We start from the raw sequence: 27387 nt of genomic DNA, 5'->3' as shown, positions 1-27387 counted from the left end.
AAGTGTATTTATTCCTATGATCACGAGAGCTACACGTGTTAAGCCAGCGACAGTCAGAAATCCAAAGTCTCCTTCATGGTGTTCCCACGGTGCCTCCACTGGTGCTTTGGTATGAGCTGTCCTGAACGCAGATTTGCAGAATGTCGAGTACCCTAGCAACCCAAACCCAAACAGGTATATATTTAAATCTGAATATCATAGAGACATGGGGGTTTGACTCTGGGCAGGAAACAGCCAATCATGAATCACCATAGACACGTCCTAGCCACTCCCTTGCAACCAATGTCGAGCACCCTAGCAACCCAAACCCAAGCAGGCATATCTTTAAATCTGAATGTCATAGAGACATGGGGATTGGTTTATATTATTCATACTGGCAAACAGCCTTTGGAGTATTATCATTGGCAACTGCCAGGCCACTTCCTAACAACCAAACAGAGTACCCTAGCAACCATTTATCAAGTCCTATATCTTTGCATCAGAATGTCGTATAGACTTGGTAGTTGGTTCTTTTGACTCATGCTAACAAGTAGGACTTCCAAACATGCTACACATGCTAGCAGTGAATAGCTATATGCTAATAGTGATTAGCTAAGTGCTAATTCAAACTAAGAACTCTATAAAACTCCATAGTAATGATCTGTGTCAACTAGTAACTGCCTAGCAACACCCTAGCAACCACCCCAGGTACCCTAGCAACCACCCAAGTACCATAGCAACTGCATAGAAACACACTAGAAACCACCCCATTTACCTTAGAAACCACCCTGGGTACCCTAGCAACCAACCCGAGTACCCTAGCAACCGCATAGCAACACCCTAGCAACACCCCTGGGTACCATAGCAACCACATAGCAACACCCTAACAACCACCCCGGGTACCTTAGCAACCACATAGCAACCACCCTAGCAACCACACAAGTACCCTAGCAACCGCATAGCAACACCTTAGCAACCACCTCGGGTACCCTAGCAACCGCATAGCAACACCTTAGCAACCACCCCGGGTACCTTAGCACCTGCATAGCAACCACCCTAGCAACCACACAAGTACCCTAGCAACTGCATAGCAACACCCTAGCAACCACTCCAGGTACCCTAGCAACCGCATAGCAACACCTTAACAACCACCCCGGGTACCTTACAACCACATAGCAACACCCCTGGGTACCATAGCAACCACATAGCAACACCCTAACAACCACCCCAGGTACCTTAGCAACCACATAGCAACCACCCTAGCAACCACACAAGTACCCTAGCAACCGCATAGCAACACCTTAGCAACCGCATAGCAACACCCTACCAACCACTCCAGGTACCCTAGCAACCGCATAGCAACACCTTAACAACCACCCCGGGTACCTTAGCAAACGCATAGCAACACCTTAGCAACCACCCTGAGTACCCTAGCAACCTCATAGCAACCGAGGGGCGAGATTTGCCACTGCAAGCACCACTCACATTTTCTTCAGGAAATGTACATTCTAGTTATTATTCTGCTTCTTCTTCTTCTTCTGGACAAAACTTCGGTTCGCTACTCCTCCTGCACTGCTCGTCACAGACCCATGAATGAGGCGTCAAATCGTGCAGCTTATTGAGGAATGGTGTGCTATATCTTTTATAAGCGATCGGGCGTACGATAATTGTACAGTGGGCGAAAAATCGACCGAAAAATCCCATAGACTTAACATTGCAGCCAAATTTGACGAGTCGTAGCTCAGAGCAAGAATTCCGTAGAAACACATGAATCACCACATTTAGAGAGGCTATCAAGCTGTGCGAGAACATACCCCGCAATGGGATATAAGTTGTACCCCTGGGGCACAAGAGCACCCCAAAATTGCCCCATTGACATACTATGGTGAGGGATGGCCCATGAAATAGCACATGCTTTTCCTACTATGGTAATTTACATAGTAATTTTGCATTAAACATAACTCTGCATCACAATATCATAAAGACATGGGGGTGGGCTCAATTTACTCAGCCAACCAATCTGACTCTCCGGATCATTATGAAGCTATCAAGCCATGCCCTAGCAACCATTCATAGCACCCTAGCAACTGATCCCATAGAATGCCATGTTAAAAGCCCAGATGGATATCTTCGGATCACAGTGTCATAGAGACATGGGGGTGGGCTCATTTGACTTGGGGCAGCAAACAGCCAATCATTATTCACCATAGATACTTCCTAGCCAGGCCCTAGTAACCATTACCAAGCACCCTAGCAACCCAAACCCAAACAGTCGTATCTTTCAATCTGAATATCATAGAGACATGGGGGTTGGCTTGTTTGACTCGGGGCAGCAAACAGCCAATCATGAATCACCATAGACACTTTCTAGCCACTCCCTAGCAACCAATGTCGAGTACCCTAGCAACCGAAACCCAAACAGGCATATCTTCAAATCTGATTGTCATAGAGACATGGAGGTTGGTTTATGTTATTCATACTGGCAAACAGCCTTTGGCGTATTATGACTGGCAGCTGTCAAGCCACTCCCTAACAACCAAACAGAGTACCCTAGCAACCATTTATCAAGTCCTATATCTTTGCACCAGAATGTCGTATAGACTTGGGAGTTGGTTCTTTTGACTCATGGTAACAAATAGGACTCCCAAACATGCTACACATGCTAGCATTTAATAGCTACATGCTAATAGTGATTAGCTAAGTGCTAATTCAAACTAAGAACTCTATAAAACTCCATAGTAATGATGTGTGAAAACTAGTAACTGCCTAGCAACACCCTAGCAACCACACAAGTACCCTAGCAACACCCTAGAAACCACCCCATTTACCTTAGCAACCACATGCCATAGATCTGTGCAAACCACCATGCCGACCTAGCAACCGAGGCTGAGTTTTGCCACTGCAAGCACCACTCACATTTTCTTCAGGAAATGTACATTCTAGTTAGTGGTGCTTGCCAAAGGCAAGGCATCACTATTGTTATCTTGCATACTTATTATTATTATTCTGCTTATTCTTCTTCTTCTTCTGGACAAAACTTGGTTCGCTACTCCTCCTGCACCGTTCATCACAGACCCATGAATGAGGCGTCAAATCATGCGGCTTATTGAGGAATGGTGTGCTATATCTTTATAAGCGATCGGGCGTCTGATAATCGTACAGTGGGCGAAAAATCGGCCGAAAAATCCCATAGACTTAACATTTTGGCCAACTTTGATGAGTCATAGCTCAGAGTGAGAATTTCGTAGAAACATATGAATCACCACATTTAGAGAGGCTATCAAGCTGTGCGAGAACATACCCCGCAATGGGGTATAAGTTGTACCCCTGAGGCACAAGAGCGCCCCAAAATTGCCCCATTGACATACTATGGTGAAGGACGGCCCATGAAACAGCACATGTTTTTCCTACTATGGTAATTTACATAGGAATTTTGCATTGAACATAACTCTGCATCACAATATCATAGAGACATGGGGGTGGGCTCATTTTACTCAGCCAAACAATCAGACTCTCAGGATCATTATGGAGCTATCAAGCCACGCCCTAGCAACCATTTATAGCACCCTAGCTACTGATCCCATAGACTGCCATTTTAAAAGCCCAGATGGATCTCTTCGGTTCACAGTGTCATAGAGACATGGGGGTGGGCTCATTTGACTTGGGGCAGCAAACAGCCAATTATGACTCACCATAGACACTTCCTAGCCACTCCCTAGCAACCAATGTTGAGTACCCTGGCAACCCAAACCCAAACAGGCATATCTTCAAATCTGAATGTCATAGAGACATGGGGGTGGGCTCGTTTGATTCGGGGCAGCAAACAGCCAATCATGATACACCATAGACACTTCCTAGCCACTCCTTAGCAACCAATGTTGAGTACCCTAGCAACCCAAACAGGCATATCTTCAAATCTGCATGTCATAGAGACATGGGGGTTGGTTTATATTATTCATACTGGCAAACAGCCTTTGGAGTATCATCATTGGCAGCTGCCAAGCCACTTCCTAACAACCAAACAGAGTACCCTAGCAACCATTTATCAAGTCCTATATCTTTGCATCAGAATGTCGTATAGACTTGGGAGTTGGTTCTTTTGACTCATGTTAACAAATAGGACTTCCAAACATGCTACACATGCTAGCAGTGAATAGCTACATGCTAATAGTGATTAGCTAAGTGTTAATTCAAACTAAGAACTCTATAAAACTCCATAGTAACAATCTGTGACAACTAGTAACTGCCTAGCAACACCCTAGCAACCACCCCAAGTACCATAGCAACTACATAGCAACACCCTAGAAACCACCCCATTTACCTTAGCAACCACCCTGGGTATCCTAGCAACGGCCCTAGCAACCACCCTGAATACCCTAGCAACCGCATAGCAACACACTAGCAACCACCCTGGGTACCCTAGAAACCACCCTGAGTACCTTAGAAACTGCATAACAACAACTTAGAAACCACTCTGGATACCCTAGCAACCGCATACCAACACCTTAGCAACCACCCCAAGTACCCTAGCAACCACATAGCAACACCCCAGCAACCACCATGCGTACCTTAGCAACCGCATAGCAACACCTTAGTAATCACCCCAGGTAGCCTAGCAACCACGTAGCAACACCCTATCAACCAGCCCGGGTACCTTAGCAACCACATAGCAACACCCTAGCAACCGCCCCAGGGTACCCTAGCAACCGCATAGCAACACCTTAGCAACCACCCCAGGTACCCTAGCAACACCCTAGCAACCATCCAGAGTTAGCCTAGCAACCACTCCAAGTACCCTAGCAACCACTCTGAGGTCCTTAGAATCTGTCTATCTATCTATCTATCTATCTATCTATCTATCTATCTATCTATCTATCTAAAGTCTATCTGTCTTTCTGTATATCTATCTATCTATCTATCTATCTATTATCTGACTCTATCTATCTGTCTATCTATCTCTCTATCTATCTATCAAACTTTATTCTTTTAAAACTACTTTAAACTTCAAACTATTTCAGACTGAAATCCATCAAACTTAAAACGTTTAACATTTTTCAAATTTAAACTTTTTTTAAACTTTTCTAACTTTGTGGTCTGGCTTTCTCAAGCCAACTTAAAGATTGTCTCGACAAACTTTTTTATCTAGTTATTAGTGGTGCTTGCCAAAGGCAAGGCATCACTATTGTTATCTTGCATACTTATTATTATTTTGCTCATTCTTATTCTTCTTCTGGACAAAACTTCGGCGCGCAACTCCTCCCGCACCTTTTGTCACAGACCCATGAAAGAGATTTCAAATCAACCGGCTCATTGAGGAGAGGTGTGCTATATCTTTTCTAAGCGATCGGATTTACGATGTTCGCACAGCGGATGAAAAAGCAGTCAAAAAAGTACCCTTGATTTACAATGGCGGAATGTTCATGAAATTGAATCTCAACTGTCACTTTCTCACACACACACATGCAGGCCCTTAGGAACCCCTTCTCTCTCTCTCTCTCTGTAACTCCCACACACTCATTTGACTCATGTTTTAAGTAACCAATAAGTAATGAGCTATGATCTTCATAGCCACACCCTAGCAGCCACTTACAGAACCCTAGCAACCACCCCATAGACCTCCATTGAAAACAGATCAAAAGGGATTTCTTTGGATAGAAGTGTCATAGAAAGATGCAGGTTTTGCTCTCTTGACTCGTGATGGCAAACAGGACTTCCTTCATGCATGCTACACATGCTAGCAGTGAATAGCTACATGCTAATAGCGATTAGCTAAGTGTTAAATCAGGCTAAGAACATACTAAGACAAAACTTCGGCGCGCTACTCCTCCTGCACCTTTTGTCGTAGACCCATGAATGAGATGTCAAATCATGCGGCATATTGAGGAGAGGAGTGCTATATCTTTTAGAAGTAATTGAGTGTCTGATGTTCGTCTGGTGGACAAAAAAATTTGGGGTGAAAAAGTACACAAAATTAGTGAGATTATATTTTTGGATCAGGAGGTCACAGAGACTTGGGGGAGGGCTCTTTTGACTTGGCCTATAAAGCAGCCAATAAGTACTGACATGACAACTTCATATCTATGCCCTAGCAACCACTTACAGCACCCTAGAAACCGTAATAGGACATTAACAAACAATTTTTCAGCACCAAAACATTGTAGAAACATGGGGTTGGGCTCTGTTGATTCAGACTGTCAAATAGTCTTTAAATATCATCCTATAAACTGTATAGCCACACCATAGCAATCATGTAGAGTACCTTAGCAACTGAACAAACACATGAATAAGCAATTTCTCAGCACCAGAAAGTGGTATAGATATGGGGGCTATCTCTCTTGTTTGGGCTGAAAAACCAGTCTGTAAGTATCACCATGGCGACTGTGCAGCTCCACCCTAGCAACTAGGGCTGCACAATATATTGCATGCGATAGTTATGCACATCTAGTCAGTAAAGCCGGTTCCGTGATTAGCGCTAAATCTCCATCACCTGTTTTCAAATGGAGCGGCATTTAATACACAGAGCCGTAGTTCACTGACAAGCTACACAATATCACATTCAATATCGCAGGCGATTCATCTGCGATTCTGAGTGTGAATTGCGTAGTTTGAAAAATTCCAAAATTTGTAGTACTCTCTTAATAATAAATGAGAGAGACAGAGACAAGAGTTAGTGGTTGCCCAAGTGGTCCTCTTTGTTGTCTTTAATATACATTGTATTTCATTAAGACACTTTGAATCACAGTAGTCATCAACACATATAAATACTTAAATCAAATCACAGTAAACAAATAAATAGATAATCATATATACAGAAATGTTGCAGATCTTCCACACATCTGGATTTACTCATAAATATCTCAGATCAACTACTCAGGTAAGTATTACAGGTAGTACGCAAATGACTCAGATAAACTTCTCTATGTAACGGGTATTAAAATTACACAATTACACAAATGATCAATTTAAATTATTAACAAAGCATGTAAACTGTAGTTTGGCATTACATTTTAATAAATTTAACTAACCTTAATAATAAATGAGAGAGACAGAGACAAGAGTTAGTGGTTGCCCAAGCGGACCTCTTTGTTGTCTGGTTGTCACGGTAACTCTACTCTCTCTCAACTGCCACCAGGAATTCAGAAAATGCAGCTGGACTGTCCAGTGCAAATTCATTATAACACATTAAAGTAATTTCAATTAAACTTATATACACATGTAAATAGAAATAGACATACATAAATACATAAAATATATACAAATAATTTTAATATTTTTATGACACAAACTCTACACAGCAGGGTGGTCACACTCTCCCCAACAAAATAAAATGTTGTCCTGACATCAATACACTCAAAGCCCTAAACCAGTCCATATCGTTTCACTTCACACTTGTAAAGGTATCAGGTCACATGGTTTTCAATACTTATTGTCAATATTCATTTTTTTTTTTTTTTTTTTACATTCAGTACATACATTCAATAATCACTCATCATGTTCCTGTTTTACAGACAGTCCTTGTTAGCTGATTATCAGCTTTTCTGAATTCAAGTTCAATGAGCTAGTGCCCCAAACAACAGCCCCAGAATCAAGGCACTAAGGAATGTTCATTAAGAATCAAGTCCATACAGGAAACAGTCAAGTTCAAGTGCAACAAATACTTCAAGCCATTCTCTGAGGTGCTTCAATGAAAGTTTGATTGGTCGACTGAGTAAAATGAGCCCACCCCCATGTCTCTATGACACTATGATCCAAAGATATCCATCTGGGCCTTTTATAATGGCAGTCTATGGGATCAGTTCCTAGGGTGCTCTAAATGGTTGCTAGGTTGTGGCTTGATAGCTTCACATTGATCCTGAGAGGCTGATTAGTTGGCTGAGTAAAATGAGCCCTCCTCCATGTATCTATGAGATTGTGATGCAGAGTTATGTTCAATGTAAAATTCCTATGTAAATTACCATAGTAGGAAAAATGTGTGCTGTTTCATGGGCCGTCCCTCACCATAGTATGTCAATGGGGCAAATTTGGGGGGCTCTTGCGCCCCAGGGGTACAACTTATACCCCATTGCGGGGTATGTTCTCGCACAGCTTGATAGCCTCTTCAAATGTGGTGATTCACAAGTTTCTACGAAATTCTTGCTCTGACCTACAACTCGTCAAATTTGGCTATGGGATGGGAAAGTCTATGGGATTTTTCGGCCGATATTTCACCCACTGTACGATTATCGTACGCCTGATCGCTTATAAAAGATATAGCACACCATTCCTCAATAAGCAGCACGATTTGACCCCTCTTTCATGGGTCTGTGACGAACGGTGCAGGAGGAGTAGCGAACCGAAGTTTTGTCCAGAAGAAGAAGAATAAGAAGAAGAACTAGAATTTCCTGAAGAAAATGTGAGTGGTGCTTGCTGTGGCAAAACTCAGCACTCGGTTGCTAGGTCGGCATCGAGTGTTTTCCACAGCACTGCTAGGCAGTTGCTAGGGCACTCGGGGTGGTTGCTAGGGTACCCATGATGGTTGCTAGGGCCATTGATAGGGTACCCAGGGGAGTTGCTAGGTTGTTGCTATGCAGTTGCTAGGGTAATCAGGGTGGTTGCTAAGGTGTTGCTATGTGGTTGCTAGGGTACTCAGGGTGGTTGCTAGGATGTTACTATGTGGTTGCTATGGTACTTTGGGTGGTTGCTAGGGTGTTGCTATGCGGATGCTAGGGTACTCGGACTGGTTGCTAGGGTACCCAGGGTGGTTGCTAGGATGTTGCTATGTGGTTGCTAGGGTACTTGGGGTGGTTGCTAGGGTGTTGATATGCGCTTGCTAGGGTACTCAGGGTGGTTGCTAAGGTAAATGGGGTGGTTGCTAGGGTGTTGCTATGCAGTTGCTATGGTACTTGGGTTAGTTGCTAGGGTACTCGGAGTGATTGCTAGGGTACCCAGGGTGGTTGCTAGGATGTTGCTATGTGGTTGCTAGGGTACTTGGGGTGGTTGCTAGGGTGTTGCTATGCGGTTGCTAGGGTACTCAGGGTGGTTGCTATGGTACCCAGGATGGTTGCTAGGGTGTTTCTAGGCAGTTACTAGTTGTCACAGATCGTTACTATGGAGTTTTATAGAGTTCTTAGTTTGAATTAGCACTTAGCTAATCACTATTAGCATGTAGCTATGCACTGCTAGCATGTATAGCATGTTTGGAAGTCCTATTTGTTACCATGAGTCAAAAGAACCAACTCCCAAGTCTATATGACATTCTGATGCAAAGATATAGGACTTGATAAATGGTTGCTAGGGTACTCTGTTTGGTTGTTAGGAAGTGGCTTGGCAGCTGCCAATAATGATACTCCAAAGGCTGTTTGCCAGTATGAATAATATAAACCAACCTCCATGTCTCTATGACATTCAGATTTGAAGATATGCCTGTTTCGGTTTGGGTTGCTAGGGTACTCGACTTTGGTTGCTAGGGAGTGGCTAGGAAGTGTCTATGGTGATTCATGATTGGCTGTTTGCTGCCCCGAGTCAAACGAGCCCACCCCCATGTCTCTATGACACTGTGATCCGAAGATATCCATCTGGGCTTTTAAAATGGCAGTCTATGGGATCAGTTGCTAGGGTGCTATAAATGGTTGCTAGGGCGTGGCTTGATAACTTCATAATGATCCTGAGAGTCTGATTGGTTGGCTGAGTATAATGAGCCCACCCCCATGTCTCTATGATATGGTGATGCAGAGTTATATTCAATGCAAAATTCCTATGTAAATTACTATAGTAGGAAAAACACGTGTTCAGATGCTGTTTCATGGGCCGTCCCTCACCATAGTATGTCAATGGGGCAATTTTGGGGCGCTCTTGCGCCCCAGGGGTACAACTTATACCCCATTGCGGGGTATGTTCTCGCACAGCTTGATAGCCTCTCTAAATGTGGTGATTAATATCTTTCTACGAAATTCTCGCTCTGAGCTACGACTCGTCAAAGTTGGCCGCAATGTTAAGTCTATGGGATTTTTCGGCCGATTTTTCGCCCACTGTACGATTATCGTACGCCCGATCGCTTATAAAAAATATAGCGCACCATTCCTCAATAAGCCGCACGATGTGACGCCTCATTCATGGGTCTGTGACAAACGGTGCAGGAGGAGTAGCGCGCCGGAGTTTTGTCCAGAAGAAGAATAAGAATAAGCAGAATAATAAGTATGCAAGATAACAATAGTGATGCCTTGCCTTTGGCAAGCACCACTAACTAGAATGTACATTTCCTGAAGAAAATGTGAGTGGTGCTTGCCGTGGCAAAACTCAGCACTGGGCCATCAGTAGAGCCTTCAGCATGATTGTAGAGAGCCAACTCCCATGTCTGTATGATGTTGTGGAGCTGAGATATGGCTTCTGTATGTTGCTATACGGTTGCTAGGGTGCTCTATATGGTTGATAGGGTGTAGCTGCACAGTTGCTATTGGTGATACTTACAGACTGGTTTTTCAGCCCAAACAAAAGAGGCCACCCCCATATCTATATCACTTTCTGGTTCTGAGAAATTGCTTATTCATGTGTTTGTTCAGTTGCTAAGGTACTCTAAATGGTTGCTATGGTGTGGCTATACAGTTTATGGGATGATATTTAAAGACTATTTGACAGTCTGAATCAACAGAGCCCAAGCCCATGTTTCTACAATGTTTTGGTGCTGAAAAATTGTTTGTTAATGTCCTTTTACGGTTGCTAGGGTGCCGTAAGTGGTTGCTAGGGCATAGCTATGAAGTTTTCATGTCAGTACTTATTCGCTGCTTTATAGGCCGAGTCAAATAAGCCTTCCCCCAAGTCTCTGTGACCTCCTGATCCAAAGATATAATCTCACTAATTTTGTGCCAATTTTTTTTCTCCCACCAGACAAACATCATACACTCAATTACTTATAAAACATAGAGTACACCTCTCCTCAATATGCTGCATGATTTGACATCTCATTCATGGGTCTATGATAAAAGGTGCAGGAGGAGTAGTGCGCCGAATTTTGTCTTAGTATGTTCTTAGCCTAATTTAACACTTAGCTATTAGCATGTAGCTATTCACTGCTAGCATGTGTAGCATTCATAAGGAAAGTCCTGTTTGCGATCACGAGTCAAAACAGCTAAATCTGCATGTTTCTATGACACTTCTATCCAAAGATATCCCTTTTGATCTGTTTTCAATGGAGGTCTATGGGGTGGTTGCTAGGGTGCTGTAAGTGGTTGCTAGGGTGTGGCTATGAAGATCATAGGTCATTTCTTATTGATTACTGAAAAGATGAGTAAAATGAGTGTGTGGGAGTTACAGAGAGAGACAGAGAGAGAGAGGGAGAAGGGGTTCCTAAGGGCCTGCGTGTGTGTGTGTGTGTGTGAGAGTGTGAGAAAGTGACAGTTGAGATTCAAACTCACGAACATTCCGCCATTGTAAGTCAATGGGACTTTTTTGCCCGCTTTGTCGTCCGCTGTGCGAAGATCGTAGGTCTGATCGTTTACAAAAGATATAGCACACCTCTCCTCAATGAGCCGGTCGATTTGACACCTTATTCGTGGGTCTACGACAAACGGTGCGGGAGGAGTAGCACCCCGAAATTTTGTCCAGAAGAAGAATAATAAGTATGCAAGATAACAATAGTGATGCCTTGCCTTTGGCAAGCACCACTAACTAGAAGCTAAAGTTCGAAGACGAACTTTGATGTTGGCTTGGCCAAAGAGCAAGAGTACTTGCGTATCCAGCGTTCTTGAGCTGCCCCGCTGCAAAAAACATAAAATAGTATTTCTCCATGAACCCTTGCTAATCTATTCTAATTCAGTTACGTCAAATATGTTGTCAATAGCATTAAAATTAAGATTTAAAAAAATGTAATGGTCTATCAGTATGTAGGAGATTACAGAATTCACTTAAATTAAACATCTTCAAAGTGTGAACTGAGAGCTTGAAGGATTTGTTATCCTGTGGCTCCCTCGTGTGGACAACATTAGTATTATGGTCTTCATCTCTGAACAACATTAAGATGAAATTCTGTATTTTATTTCATGGTTTAAGAGTTTAATTTTCGACTTAAATTGTTAAGTAGTGATGATTGGTTTTTATATGACTTTTTAGATTGTTATTTAACAATTATAATATATAAACAATATAATGATGAAAAAAGTACAACAGTCATTGTTTTCATAATATGTTATATAGACACGATATATTATGTATGAGTTAAATTAAGAACATGTCTCTGAAATGGTTTTCAAAACTGTCCTGGAGCAACCCAGCACTGTCTCTCTCATCTAACACACCCGATTCAACTCGTCAGCTCATTAGTAGAGACTGAAATGGGTCAGAAAAGATGATGAGAGTTGACAGAAAATAATGATGCTCAGATCCGCGTCACGTTCAGCAGCGGCAGAAATAGCAGCCAAAAACAACCTAATAACCAGTTGCTGTGATGTCTGTTCATCAAGAATAAAAGAAAAAAGAGGAAATCAATAAGTTTTAAATAGCTGCAAGTATTTATCTGTATTTAGTGTTTGATAACTTTATTCAATTTCTGTATATTTCTGCTGAGGGGGACAGGTAGCCTAGCTAAATATAAGATTTATTATAATGGGTTTATGTGAAGATTGTTTTAAGCTCACTTAAATTAGAAGTTATTTTTACAGTCTAATAAATGTTAAAATTGATAGCTCTTAATTATAATGTAATGTTTAATGGCTATAGTCAGTGGCTGAATATTAGGGGAATTTTTTATAGGGAAATCAGTATTACTTGGTATCAGGGATACTGGCCTCCAGTCATAAAATAGATGCCATTAAACAAATATTAAAAAATATGTTGTTTTCCCATTAATTTGAAGATTGAATGTGAAATTATTGCAATATAAAAGTATATTTAAAAACTTTAAATGTTAGGTAGGATTAATCGTGATTAATTCGTTTTTTTTATTGATTGACAACACTAATATATATATATATACACAATGTTCCATCTGAGAGTAATCCACGTGTAATTTACTGTGTTTGTCCTTCAGAACAGTTCTGCAATTGTGTAGCTGGTACAAGTAGACATACGTGTAAACATCTCAAGTCTTCTCACTTGTGGTGGTCCTGAGACTTTTCCAGACATGGACACACAACACAGGCCCATGCCAATAAGTTGATTCGAAGGAAGTAGAAACAAACAATAAAGGTTGAAAATAGAAAAACAATAGAGGTTGAAAGCTTATTTGGAAGAGCAGCATCAAAACCATGTCTCGTGACAAGTATATGTGACTGCTGTACTTTCTCATACCATAAAAAATGTGCTTGTCTACTGCTTGCGAAGGGACTTTTCAATGAGATGACTGTGACAACATCAAAAAGTGCTATGAACAATTCAGTAGAGCCGATACAAAATGAAATTGAGGATGAAAGTGCAGAAGAAGATAGGCGTCGTGGAACTATCAGGAATCTGGAACGGTACTGAAGATTCTACAGACATGGGAGAAGATTCCTGAGGATATTGCCCAAAAAGTGAATGAACTAGAAATGCAAACAAAGGAAGAAAGTATGAACATTAAAGGATTTGGGAGACTTTGTGATGCGGACAAGTCACGTAAAATATGTCCACTGTTTGCAAACAGAAAAAGTCAGGCAGACAGAGAAACAACTTCAGAAACAAGGTCAGATCAAGTTTTTCTGTCAAGAAGTCAAGAAGAAAACGCAAAGCAATCAGTGGGCCAAAAAAATTATTCAAATAAGGTTTGAAAGAAACTTTTTATTCAAGTGCATGTTTTTGCCATTTTATCAAACTTTGCTATATAGTACATCTGAGTCCTTCAGTAATCCAATAACAAGTAATCTGAACACTTCTGTTTTTGTTTACAAATCTGAGCTGATAGCTTCCACGTCAGCTGCTGTAGGCCCAAAGCGGTGAGTGGCCAAATCCAGCTCTGATTCAGGGCCAAGGTTTTTCACATTAATCTTCATTTGTTCAATACTCCTCCTGCACACACACACACACACACACACAAAATAAATAAAAGAAAGTAAAATGTTCATGTTCAACCTATAGAGCTGCTATCATCAGTTGTCTGTCATAAATCACAAAAGACATTACATTTTTGCTCTCTAGATGATTAATTGACTTCTTGATACAGGGACTAGATAGCAGGCTGAAAAGGTTTGTACTATGGTAAAATTAGAATAAAATGCACATTACGCCAAGTTTAACAAAGAACTAAAGCATCTCCAAAAAGTGCTAATTTTTCACTGTGTGCCTTTTGTAAATTCTGTAAGTTTTTAATGCCAAAATGTGTTTGTGCTGGGCACTGTTAGTAAATCTGGCCCTTAAAAGCAAGGAATTTTTGCCAGTGGTCTTACAAAAAAAAAAACAACATTCAAGATGCCCAGTCCTTAAAATGTATTTTAATGTTCAGCAAAACAGACATGAGTTTACAACTCATTATTTTTCAAAAATATAAGAATGTCAGGCTGAATAAGATATTTAATGATTATTTTTAGGAAAAATAATACTGATATACAGCGTCACATCATAACTTACTCCTTTATGGTTGTTTTTCCTCATAGAAAATAAATAAAGGTGCAGCCACCAATATATTATACGACATACCAAATAGAGAGAGAAGAGAGCTTACACAGACACACTTACAGTGTTGCTGGGATGTCCTCTTCAGGTATCCCAGAAAGTTGTTTGGCCAGTGCCATTCCAAACTCCTTGGCAAGGTCTTCCGCCTCTCCCTCCGTTAAAGTGCTGAATATTGTCACCTTTGTCTTTGCCTTTCTACACTGAGAAAAATTATTTTGTGGTGAAGTAAATACTACATAAAAACAAATGTAATTTCTACATTAAATAATTTAGTTCAGGCAATAATAATAAAAAAAAAAAAAAAAAAAGTAAATTCTATATTATTACTCAATTTAAGCTTGTAGAAATTAACGTTTGAATTTATAAGTATATTTTACTTAGAATTGTTTGTTATGTTTACAAGGATTCTTTAAGTTATGATACTGTTTTTCCCATCATACAATGGGACATGAATAATTAAAAAGGTAACATTTTTCACTGTTTTTGAGTTGTATTTACACTGTTTTATGGTTGCTTTTGTTGTTAGGTTTAGTAACTTACTGTTTTGTGACATCTGGAGTTCATTTTCTACTCAAAAATGACCCATTCATACTCATACAGTATTCACTAATTGTTACCGTCATTGTGTATGGTGTACCAGGTATTGAGGTCTCTGTTACTTTCGGTAATAATTATTTTGGGTGGACATATTAGTTTAAAAGGATAACAAGCTGTCTACTTGTTTACTTACACGTTATGTTTTTTTTCCCCTAGTGCTACATTGTTGAAGTAAATTTTATAAACCGTGACTGAGTGAAATGTAGCAGTGTAGTTAGCACACCAATGGTTGAAGATCCAAAATAATTTAAAATGTTATTTAGATTAATTAATTAACTCAATTAATTAAATCTTTTATATAAATTAGTTTAAATGTTAAGGATATTGGATGATATTTTATAAATAAAAATTTAATGTTTGGCAAAAATGGCATTTATAGTCCGTATCTCATATGCCCTTAATATCTTGTACCTTTGACGGTGTTAAACATGGTGTCACGTGGATGGGAATATGCATGGAAATGATATGCAGATGAGGTTATGCATAGTAAAACTAGGCGTTGTAAGCTCCATATTGTAACGTGGCTGACGAGATGTGAGACGTGCGGATCCATGTGCAAGCTTTTATTTAAAGGCATGGTCATAAATACAGGCAGGGTCGAAACAATGGCAAACAGGTATGGCAGGGACAAGACAAAGAGTAATCCTAAGGCAAGCGAAGGTCGACGATCTGCAAACAGTATCCAGAGGGGCTAGGCAGAGAGATAATCCAGGTAAAACGGGCTAGAGTCCAGTAGGGGTGCAAACAATGTCCAAACGGCAAGGCAAGGGTTAATCCAGGGAACACAGGCTAGAAACAAACACGGGAGAACAGGCAAGACTAAGACACTAACAAGGGCTCTGAAAGTTGCTACAGCTAGGGGAGCGGTAAACGCAAACAATACTCGGCAGTGAGGCAGAGAAAGTCCAAGGCTTATAAAGCATGTGTGATCAGTATGTGCGTGGGATCAGGTGTGCGTGTGATTAGTGCAATGAGTGATTGGTGACAGCTGTGATCAGTGTTGGATGATGGGAAATGGAGTCCATGTGATGTGTGGTGTGAAAGTCCATGTGGTGAGCGAGTGACCTCTGGTGGTGAATGAACGGAAGTGCAGACCAGATTCGTGACACATATATAGTGATTTCAGGGAGGAGTAGGGGAAGAGATGCACGTACGCACAATCTTCCCCTAACTGAGATTTATAAAGGGATTTTTGCGCAGGTTCATTCATTCTTTAAAAAGTATATATTAGTATATATATCCCAAATGAAACTTAAATCTTAGCGCTGAATCGGACCACCTACAAATTAAACCAGACCACAGGGTGATGGATTTATAGATTGGAAACTAATCCAACTTTAATGTCGGAAAGAATAAAATGCAACATCCCATTGGTTGACAATCATATAAACATTCACCGCACTATACATGCAGTTTGCTGACAATTCTGGAATTTCGGTCAAATACATGCTTATTTCACTGCTTGTAAAACATTCAATATGCAATTCAGTGTTGACATCATCCAGTTCAGCTCTCTTCCAATAATGTCTGTGCATTCAGCCAAGCGTCCCCAAATAATCAAGCCAAAGGCGACTGCGGCAAGGACCCAAAACTCCATCGGTGACAGAGAATGAGTAGAAAACCTTGGGAGAAAGCAAGCACAGTCAGGGGAGGGGAGGGGGGCAGTACTGCCCTGGCCAGACGAAACCAGCATGGTGTGGTTTAATTCTAGGCTGCAACACAGGTTAGATTGAGCAGAGGACTCGTCTGGTTCTCGTGGTCTTGTCCCGATGGCCAACGAGGTCTTCAGAGGGGATCTGTCTCTGGGGCTCATCTAGCTGACATGGTCTCCACTGACATTCAGGGCTGTCAAGGTCATCTCTAGGTGCTGATCCACCATCTGATCTCGATACAGACTGGATCTAGGTGACTGCAGTGAACATCTGATCTGGATACAGACTGGATCTGGGTGGCTACGGTGACCTTAGAATAAAAATGAAACAGGCTAATATTAGCTCAGATGCCACTAAGAACATTAAAACACATTATAATTGTGGTAAAAACTCTAAACATTTACACATATTACCTGGAATGAAAACAATAAACTAGTCTTGAAAGTACACACAGTATGTAGTTGCAGTGGAATAAAAATAATATCAAAATATAATGGTCCTGCCTGTTGTAGATAAATACCAATGGTGATGTTTTACAAATTGATTGATCAGTTGTCAAGTCAAATCAAGTCAAGTCACCTTTATTTATATAGCGCTTTTAACAATACAGATTGTCAAAGCACTTAACAGTATCAAATTGGAGGATAGAGTGTCAGTAATGTATAATGATAAGTATAAACACTCAATTTTCAGTTAATGGCATTTCATTATTGAATTCAGAGATGTCATTGTTTAGCTCAGTTTAGTTTAAATAGTATTTGTGAAATCAAATTGACGATAATTGCTAGAAATTAAGTGTCCCCAACTGAGCAAGCCAGAGGCGACAGCAGCAAGAAACCAAAATTCCCTCTGTGACAGAATGGAGAAAAAACCTTGGGAGAAACCAGGCTCAGTTGGGGGGCCATTTCTTCTCTGTCCAGACAAACCCCGCAGTTCAATTCCAACCCCAGCCATGTCAGATTGTGCAAATGGCTTATCTGATTCCGTGGTCTTGTCCCGATGGAGCATTTTAATTTATAATTTAATGTATTTGTTATATTTGTGTTTTATTCATTATTTGAAGTTTTTCATTTATATGATTTATTCATTTGCTATAATTGTAATGTATAGTTTAATACATTTATTGTTTCTCGGTCTATTTTTATAATATATATTTGTTTGTTTATTATAATTTTAATTTATAATATATTTCTGTTGTGTATATATATATATATATACTTATATCATACTATTTATTATTTTAAAATGTATTTATTCATTTTTCATATTTGTATATTATTGTTTTAATTAAAATGTTAAATGTATAAATGTATTATATTTCTATTTTTATATTGTTGCAATTTTTAACAATAATAGTATCATGTAGTTGTCAGAGAGTCACAGTCACCGCCGCCCACGGCAATCACCAGATCACAGTCAACTGATTTCTAATCACCAGCACCTGTCAACACTCATCAGCACTTCCATAAATACACACTCTCTCTGACATTCATCGTCCGGTCTATGGTTCACATGCTGAAAAGTAACCTGACTCAATTATTACCTACCTGCTTCTACTTCGCTGTTGATGTGCTGAGTTTCTCCCCAGTTTATTCAACTTCTCTCCAAGACAAACTCCCAAGTCTCCTGGTTCCAGTTCTCCGACGATCCTGTATACTGAGAAAAGCTGTTAACCTCCCGTCAAGGCCTTTGGACATTATCTCACACCAAGATACTCACCCACATTATTCTCTGCACTCTCCAGTCTTCTGATCAGTCAATAAACCTCACTGTCATTCACTCACCTTTGGTTTACGTCTTGTTTGTGACAGTAGTTAGGTATTTTATTATATTTTTAATTATTTTGTTTTTTAGTTTTATTGTATTTTTTTTGTCAAGGTCTTCCCTGGGGATATGTCCCCGGGGCTCATCCAGGTGTCCCAGCCACCGCCGACGATCAGAGCTATAATGTGATAAGAGCTCATATATATATATATATATATATATATATATATATTTTAGTCAGGGTTTGAAATTAACTTTTTCACTCACCAGCCAATTTGGCTACTAAATTTAAGTTACCGGCCATTTATAACTTCTACTAGCCAAAAAAAATGTAACTAATAAATGACGAAAAAAAGGCTGGAGGTAAGCCAACAGCTTGAGGCTGTCCACACTGGATGCGACAAAGGGACCATTGCAAATCATTTGTACTTTGTCAGACAGCAGGCCTACGTCTTAAATCGAATGAGGCATCAGTTTACTGTCGGGGATTTGTCGTGCTGTGGCTGCATCCAGTGTAGACAGCATCACTGATTATAATGGGTTCGTTTGTATTTTGTAGTGTCCAGTGTAGAGACGGTGTGAGTCTTCAGGTGTATTTCGACTTTTCGTTATTGCTTCAATGCAAAGGAAACCAGTGCACCCACCACGCCGTTATTTGTTGCAAGGTGACAGGTTTAATGTTCAAGTAAGCTAGATATGTGCAGACCATGCAAATTAGGCTTTATTTAATATATCATGATGAGTCACGAGTTCAGTATTTGCGCTAAATCTGCGCAGATTTGGTTTACATGAACTTCCCCAAGAAATTTGTGAACCTAATTTATGAAAAGTAACCCGCCAAATTGGCTATTGATTTGACAGCATTACCCGCCACAGTTGATTTTTACCTGCATTTGGCGGGTGTTAATTTTAAACCCTGATTATAGTCATATTGTCCAGCCCAAAAACTCAGTTTTTATCAGTGTTTATTTAAAAACATTGAGTTATGCAGAATATAAGATTCTAAATATTTAATTAATGAGTTGTCAATACAATACAAATTGTCGAAATCATAATCTAGATTTAATATTGTCACATGGAACTGATGTTAATGATATCGAAATTCTGCAGCAAAGTGATGATATCTCAGATCATTATCTAGTCTTGTGTAAACTCCATATAGCTAAAAGTGTAAATTCTACTCCTTGCTACAAGTATGGTAGAACCATCACTTCTAACACAAAAGACTGCTTTGTAAATAATCTTCCTGATTTATCTCAATTCCTCAGCATATCCAACAGCACAGAAAAAATTATGATGTAACAGAAACTATGGACTCTCTCTTTTCTAGCACTTTAGATACGGTTGCTCCTTTACGCTTAAGGAAGGCATAATGAGCACCGTGGTATAATGAGCACACTTGTGGCCTAAAGAGAGCAGCCCAGAAAATGGAGAGCAGCTGGAGGAAAACCAAACTAGAGGTATTTCGTATTGCTTGGCAGGAAAGTACCCTATTCCACAGAAAAGCATTAAAAACCGCTAGATCTGATTACTTTTCGTTTCTTCTAGAAGAAAACAAACAAAACCCCAGGTATTTATTCAATACAGTGGCTAAATTACCAAAAAATAAAGTATCAGCAGGTGTTGACATTTCCCAACAACTATTTTACTTCCAAGATCGATACTATCAGAGGTAAAATTGTAACCATACAGGCTTCAGCTACAGTATTGCATCAGATAGTGCACTATAGATCCCCTGAGGAACAATTCCACTCATTCTCTACTACAGGAGAGGAAGAATAGTGTAAACTTGTTAAATCATCTAAACCAACAACATGTATGTTAGACCCTATTCCATGTAAACTACTAAAAGAGGTGCTTCCAGAAGTTAAAGATCCTCTTTTGGCTATTATTAATTCGTCATTGTCAGTAGGATATGTTCCCAAAACCGTCAAATTGGCTGTTATTAAGCCTCTCATTAAAAAAAACACAACCAAAGATCTAGTTAATTACAGACCGATCTCGAATCTCCCTTTTCTGTCAAAGATACTAGAAAAGGTAGTATTCTCACAATTATATTCCTTCTTAGAGAAAAATGGTATCTGTGAGGATTTCCAGTCAGGATTTTGACCGTTTCATAGCACTGAGACTGCTCTCATTAGAGTTACACATGACCTGCTCTTGTCATCTGATCGTGGTTGTATCTCTCTATTAGTACTACTGGATCTTAGCGCTGCATTTGACACTATCGACCACAACATTCTTTTGAATAGACTAGAAAACTTTGTTGGCATTAGTGGAAGTGCATTAGCATGGTTCAGATCGTACTTATCTGACCGCCATCAATTTGTAGCACTGAATGTAGAGGTATCATATCGATCACATGTGCAGTATGGAGTACCTCAAGGCTCAGTACTAGAGCCATTACTTTTCACGCTTTACATGTTACCTTAGGAAATATCATCAGGAAACAAGGTGTTAGCTTTCACTGTTATGCTGATGATACTCAGCTCCAGGGCTCTCAAGTTATAGCGAAAGTTTGGAGTGAGATTAGGGATTACAAACACAACAGAAAAAAATAAAATCATAAGCTGAAATGTGTTTTCTCTCTCTCTCTCTCTCTTCTCACACACACACACACACACACACAGAGAGAGAGAGAGAGAGAGAGAGAGAGAGCTTGACATACATGTTCAGGACAAGTTCTGTAATCCTACTGTGTGTGTACAGTATGTACATTGAGTACTGCTGTTCTGTTGACAAGTTTGGGGCCAAATTTATTTTTATTTTTGATCCTTTTTTAAATATGTAAAACAATTTATTTTATTTGGATGAATTTGTCTGTCTTTTATCAGATTCACCAACTGTTATAACATCTCTAGTACTTTCCTTTCAGGAAGCCAAAGCTAAGTTAAAGCTTCTGGTTGCAAAGCAGTTGGAGAGTTTTTTTTGTTTTGTTTTTTTGACTGCATCAATAATACTTTAGCGTGAATTTGGCTATATTCCCCAACATCAGCTCTCACTATCGTTTCACAGGCAAGTGATTTTGTAGAGGAATCTTAAAATCGAAAAAATAAATGAAGGGGTTACCTACAGCATTCATCAGATCTTTCTCTTCCAATTTACACTCCATGTGGGCACGCATCCATATTGCTTAGTAACGAACCCGCTTGCTGTAGAATCGCGTAATTTAAACGGAAACAACAACATCCTAATTTCTGATTGGCTGGTAGGTGGCATTTAACTCAATAACTACAGAGTCGAGAGAGCTATGAACTCGACAGAAAACTTACCTCAGTATTCCCTCATCTATTAATGGTATATTAATTGCATAGTAATTGTAGCGGGACAAGTTATCCCTTCTCAGCGTGAGAAATACAAGGTGTGGCGTGAGAGCGTGTGAACTGGTTGAAATGCGTGAGTCTCACTCCGATTGCGTGAGACTTGAGAGCCCTGCAGCTCTTTATTTCTTCACACCCCGGTGAAACACACCAAATTGAGAAACTAACGGAATGCATAGTCGATGTAAAAAAAACTGCATGATGAGTAATTTCTTACTGCTAAATTCTGAAAAAAACAGATGTGTTAATTATCGGACCAAAAACCCCCACATGTAATAACTTAGAGCACTGTCTAATGTAAATTCTGTAAATTCTTCGTCATCAGTTAGGCGCGTTTCTAGCATTTGTAAAACTGCATTTTTTCATCTTAAAAATATAACTAAATTTATACCTATGCTTTCAAAGTCAAATGCAGAAATGTTAATTCAATTCACTTATAAAGCCCTGAATGGTTTAGCTCCTCCCCAGTCAGCAAGCAAATGTGGCCCAGATTTGGCATGCACAGCTTTGGCACAGCTGGCATTCATCCGACACTGGCATACAGCATGTGGGGTATGCACAGATGGTACCGGGTTTAAGACAGCACACAAGACATGGGCCAGATGTCAAATGTAGCATTTGGCCCAGTTGTCAAATATAGATATGTGGGCCACATAAGTATTGCCGATCTTGACCCACATTTAAAATCCATTTCAAATATTTTTTGACTAAAATCCCAATGTTTTCCCATACAGAAAGGTAATATATTTATGTATAAATATATTGAAATACATTTTGAAAATATATTTTTAAAATGCATAACATAAAGCTCATATTGTGTGTTTAATTGTGTTTACATGTGAAATTATATTCATGCCTCATATGATATTATATGATATGATATTATATGTTATATTGTAGAATAGTATATCCTGTTGTTTTATTTATATACAACTGACTTCAAACAATGTTTTACATTCACTGCTTTCATATTCTCATTCAATTTACAGTTTGATGTAGGCCTACTAAACAATACATGATGAAGTTTCAGGACATTTTATTTGACTTTTATGTACTATTTATGTAAATGCATAACTTTGACGTGTTTTAGGCCGTGCTGGCCAATCAGAAGCCTGAAAAAGTTTCCAGTAGGCTGAGATAACAGCGCAGGCTCCGACGTCACAAGCCAAAAACTCCGGTTTTGCTGTCTACACGATAACACTGCAAGCTGAGTTTTTGAAAATCTTCACACTGGCAGGAGTTTTCAAAATGTTCTGTTTCAGTGACCTGGTGCAGTGTCTGCGTGAGGACGAGCGGCGAAACCGCATAGAAAAAGCTGCTGTTTTGAAAATAACCGCGTTCGTGTGGACGGCCAATGAGCACGCGCGTTGAGCATTCAAATCATATTTAAACTGGAGAGGAGGAGGTTACCATGGTAACGGTGTCAACTCACTCAGCTGACAAGTAGCGAGAGGCTGTCTCTCTGCTGTTTTCACTGCTTTCAGGTAAGTTTAGTCCCTAAAGTTACACAAATAATACATACAACTGTTCCTGACATTTTCTTACATGTAACTAACACGTTTCTGTTTAATCTTTACTTTACAGGAGTGGTTTAGTGTCTTCAAAAAGTCCGTTAGCATCAGAGGCTAACAATTAGAGGTAAGCTAACTTATAGATTTGAGCTCTTATTAATGAACGTTTGAGTTTTTAAGCACCTTTTATGTGTAGATGAGCGGCTTTGATAGTTTTGTAAATGTTTTGCTGATATTTTGCCAATAGATAAATGGAAGTCACTATAAGCTAATTAATTTAACCTAAAAGTATGCACTGTGGGGTCAATCGATGACGTCACTTACATGAACTAATGGGCTGAAACTATTTCAAACACGTTTTGAACTTTCATTGCAAACAAATATTGATAAATTGTACTGTGATTTCAGGAGCGTCAGAAAAAAAGATCTAAAACAGGGGAAGTTACAAGAAAATTTGTAATGGGAGCTGCTGACAGAGATGCAGGAAACAGGTGATCTGAGAAATCTTATTAAATAACTTTATATGAATTTTTCACTATACATTTCAACTATATCATCATGCATCTAGAAAACATAAAAATATGAATTCTGGTATCTAAAGATTTTTTGTGTATTATTATTATTATTATTGCATTTCACCTCTGCTGTAGTTTGTTTATTTCTAATAATCCTGACATTGTATACTACATTTTGCTGGCTATGTGACATATTGTTCCTATTCTTCCATGCTGATGGTTGTGCTGCAGAGCTGGAGTGGAACGGATCTCCTGTCGAAGTAAGTAAAACCTCAAACATTCAAAAGTTTATAAAATATTCAAAAAAATATATCAAATAAATATCAAATATTTCTCAGACAGCAAGCAGTGTCGGCCCAGATCTGGCCCACATCTGGCCTGCATGGATTTCACACGGGCCAGATGTGGGCCGGATCTGGGCCAACACTATTTTGCTGTCTGGGTCCATGTATGTCCTGCAAGGCCATCTTGTTTAACTCTGCTCTGAGGACACTTCATACACAACAACCTACAGAGGGGTCAATCATAATTCAAAAAAAGACACAGATGATAATAAAAAAGTTATTTGAAATTAAAATTAACAACGGTAAGACGGAACCAGAGTACTGTGAACGCACCTCTCTTCAAACTGTAACGGTCTGTATGTATATTATTTTCTAAACTTTAAATGTAGTGAAGTTTTTGTTCAAGCAGACTTTGTTGCTTGTGGAAACCTCACGCGAGCCTGAAAGATACTTAAAACTTAAAATATTGTTTGCACTCTTGAAGACTAAAAGACCAAAGACTAAATTTCAGTCCAGCAGAATTTTCTGCACACTTCACCACCGAGGCCAAAATGAGCATTGTGAATGTAAGAGCCTCACACTACATTGTTTGTTTGAATTGTATTTCAGGGAAGTTCGTGAAGACCGATTACCTGGACAGAAGTCAGTTCAAGATCCAGCCTCCACACCAGACTTCTCACTCACAAGGATTGCTGTCTACTAGATATTATGTGTACTCTTCAGACCTGGGTTCATACAGATATTATTCAGGGACATGAACACTTGAATATTGCAAAAATAGAGAAACCACCTTATTTAAGAATTTTGTGTATACAGGTGCTGGTCATATAATTAGAATATCATCAAAAAGTTGATTTATTTCATTAATTCCATTCAAAAAGTGAAACTTCTCTATTATATTCATTTATTACACACAGACTGATATATTTCAAATGTTTATTTCTTTTAATTTTGATGATTAGAGCTTACAGCTCATGAAAGTCAAAAATCAGTATCTCAAAATATTAGAATATTTACATTTGAGTTTCAATTAATGACCATCCCTACAGTATAAATTCTGGGTATCTCTTGTTCTTTGAAACCACAATAATGGAGAAGATTGCTGACTTGGCAATGATCCAGAAGACGAACACTGACACCCTCCACAAAGAGGGTAAGTCACCGAAGGTCATTACTGAAAGGTGTGGCTGTTTACAGAGTGCTGTATCAAAGCATATTAAATGCAAAGTTGACTGGAAGGAAGAATTTGGGTAGGAAAAGGTGCACAAGCAACAGGGATGACCGCAAGCTTGAGAATACAGTCAAGCAAAGCCGATTCAAACACTTGGGAGAGCTTCACAAGGAGAGAACTGAAGCTGGAGTCAGTGCATCAAGAGTCACCACGCTCAGACGTCTTCAGGAAAAGGGCTACCAAGCCACTTCTGAACCAGAGACAACGTCAGAAGCATCTTACCTGGGCTGCGGAGAAAAAGAACTGGACTGTTGCTCAGTGTTCCAAAGTCCTCTTTTCAGATGAAAGTAAATTTTACATTTAATTTGGAAATCAAGGTCCCAGAGTCTGGAGGAAGAGTGGAGAGGCACAGAATCCATGTTGCTTGAAGTCCAGTGTGAAGTTTCCACAGTCAGTGATGATTTGGGCTGCCATGTCATCTGCTGGTGTTGGTCCACTGTGTTTTCTGATGTCCACAGTCAACGCAGCCATCTACCAGGAGATTTTAGAGCACTTCATGCTTCCTTCTGTTGACAAGCTTTATGCAGATGCTGATTTCATTTTCCAGCAGGACTTGGCACCTGCCCACACTGCCAAAGGTACCAAAAGCTGGTTCAATGACCATAGTGTTACCGTGCTTGATTGGCCAGCAAACTCACCTGACCTGAACCCCATAGAGAATCTATGGTGTATTGTCAAGAGGAAGATGAGAGACACCAGACCCAACAATGCAGAAGAGCTGAAGGCCACTATCAGAGCAACCTGGGCTCTCATAACACCTGAGCAGTGCCACAGACTGATCGACTCCATGCCACGCCGCATTGCAGCAGTAATTCAGGCAAAAGGAGCCCCAACTAAGTATTGAGTGCTGTGCCTGCTCATACTTTTCATTTTCTTACTTTTCAGTTGGCCAAGATTTCTAAAAATCCTTTCTTTGTATTGGTCTTAAGTAATATTCTAATATTGTGAGATACTGATTTTTGACTTTCATGAGCTGTAAGCTCTAATCATCAAAATTAAAATAAATAAACATTTGAAATATATCAGTCTGTGTGTAATGAATGAATATAATGTACAAGTTTCACTTTTTGAATGGAATTAGTGAAATAAATCAACTTTTTGATGATATTCTAATTATATGACCAGCACCTGTATATATTTCTTTTACTGTTTTTTGTTTTGTTTTCCAAAGCACCTAAAAGCCAATTCACCCTGCCATACTCCAACAGGGTGAACACACTGACCAAGCTAAAGAAATAAGCATGTTTTTTTTTTTTTTAATAGCTTTTTATAGCTTTTGTGAAAGTGTGAACTGACCATAATGCTGTATGTTAGGTGTGAGATTCATTCAACTTGGTTTGCTGATTAAACATGATTAAATATTTGTTCAGAATATTGTCGTTGTTGTGACTACTCGTCTGGGAGGGGTGTGTATCAAGTGGCTTGGTTATGGTTTTGTTGAGGCTGACATGTGGAAGTCATCTGGTCCAGTGTATAGGACCCCCAGACAGCAAGCAGTGTCGGCCCAAATCCGGCCTACATCTGGCCCGCATGGATTTCACGCGGGCCGGATCTGGGCCAACACTATGTTGCTGTCTGGGCCAGAATAGGGCCAGCTATGGTCATACAGGTATGGTCCCACATAGCAATTTTTCTCTGGCCCAGCTCCGGCCCACATAGCAATTTTTCTCTGGCCCAGCTCTGGCCCACACAATCAGCTTTTGCTTGGCCCACATACCGCAATGAATTACGGTCCTAGTGTGGACCAGGTCTGGGCCACACATGGGCCATAACTGGCCCAATTCAGGGCCAGTTATGGGTAATTAGCTTGGCTGAGACTTGGGCCCTTGTCTGGAATCCAGACTTGGTACCCACTAGGACCGTGAGTCATTGCGGTATGTGGGCCAAGCAATAGCTGATTGTGTGGGCCAGAGCTGGGCCAGAGAAAAATTGCTATGTGGGTCAGTACTTGAGCGACCTCTTATCGCATTATAGTCCT

The 27387-nt window shown here is 39.9% G+C and overlaps 1 long non-coding RNA gene across 1 annotated transcript; it reads left to right on the top strand.

The window, feature by feature from the left end:
* Nucleotides 1–23469: 23469 nt before the first annotated feature.
* On the top strand, nt 23470–24959 carry LOC131521278 (uncharacterized). Its single transcript, XR_009266252.1, has 4 exons — nt 23470–23506; nt 23788–23870; nt 24126–24154; nt 24788–24959. It is a non-coding gene; the product is annotated as an uncharacterized LOC131521278 (long non-coding RNA).
* The last annotated feature ends 2428 nt before the right edge of the window (nt 24960–27387 follow it).

This window comes from Onychostoma macrolepis, chromosome 16, assembly GCF_012432095.1.
Source record: "Onychostoma macrolepis isolate SWU-2019 chromosome 16, ASM1243209v1, whole genome shotgun sequence".
Taxonomy (NCBI): Eukaryota; Metazoa; Chordata; class Actinopteri; order Cypriniformes; family Cyprinidae; genus Onychostoma; species Onychostoma macrolepis.
This window is presented reverse-complemented; position numbering and strand designations above follow the sequence as displayed.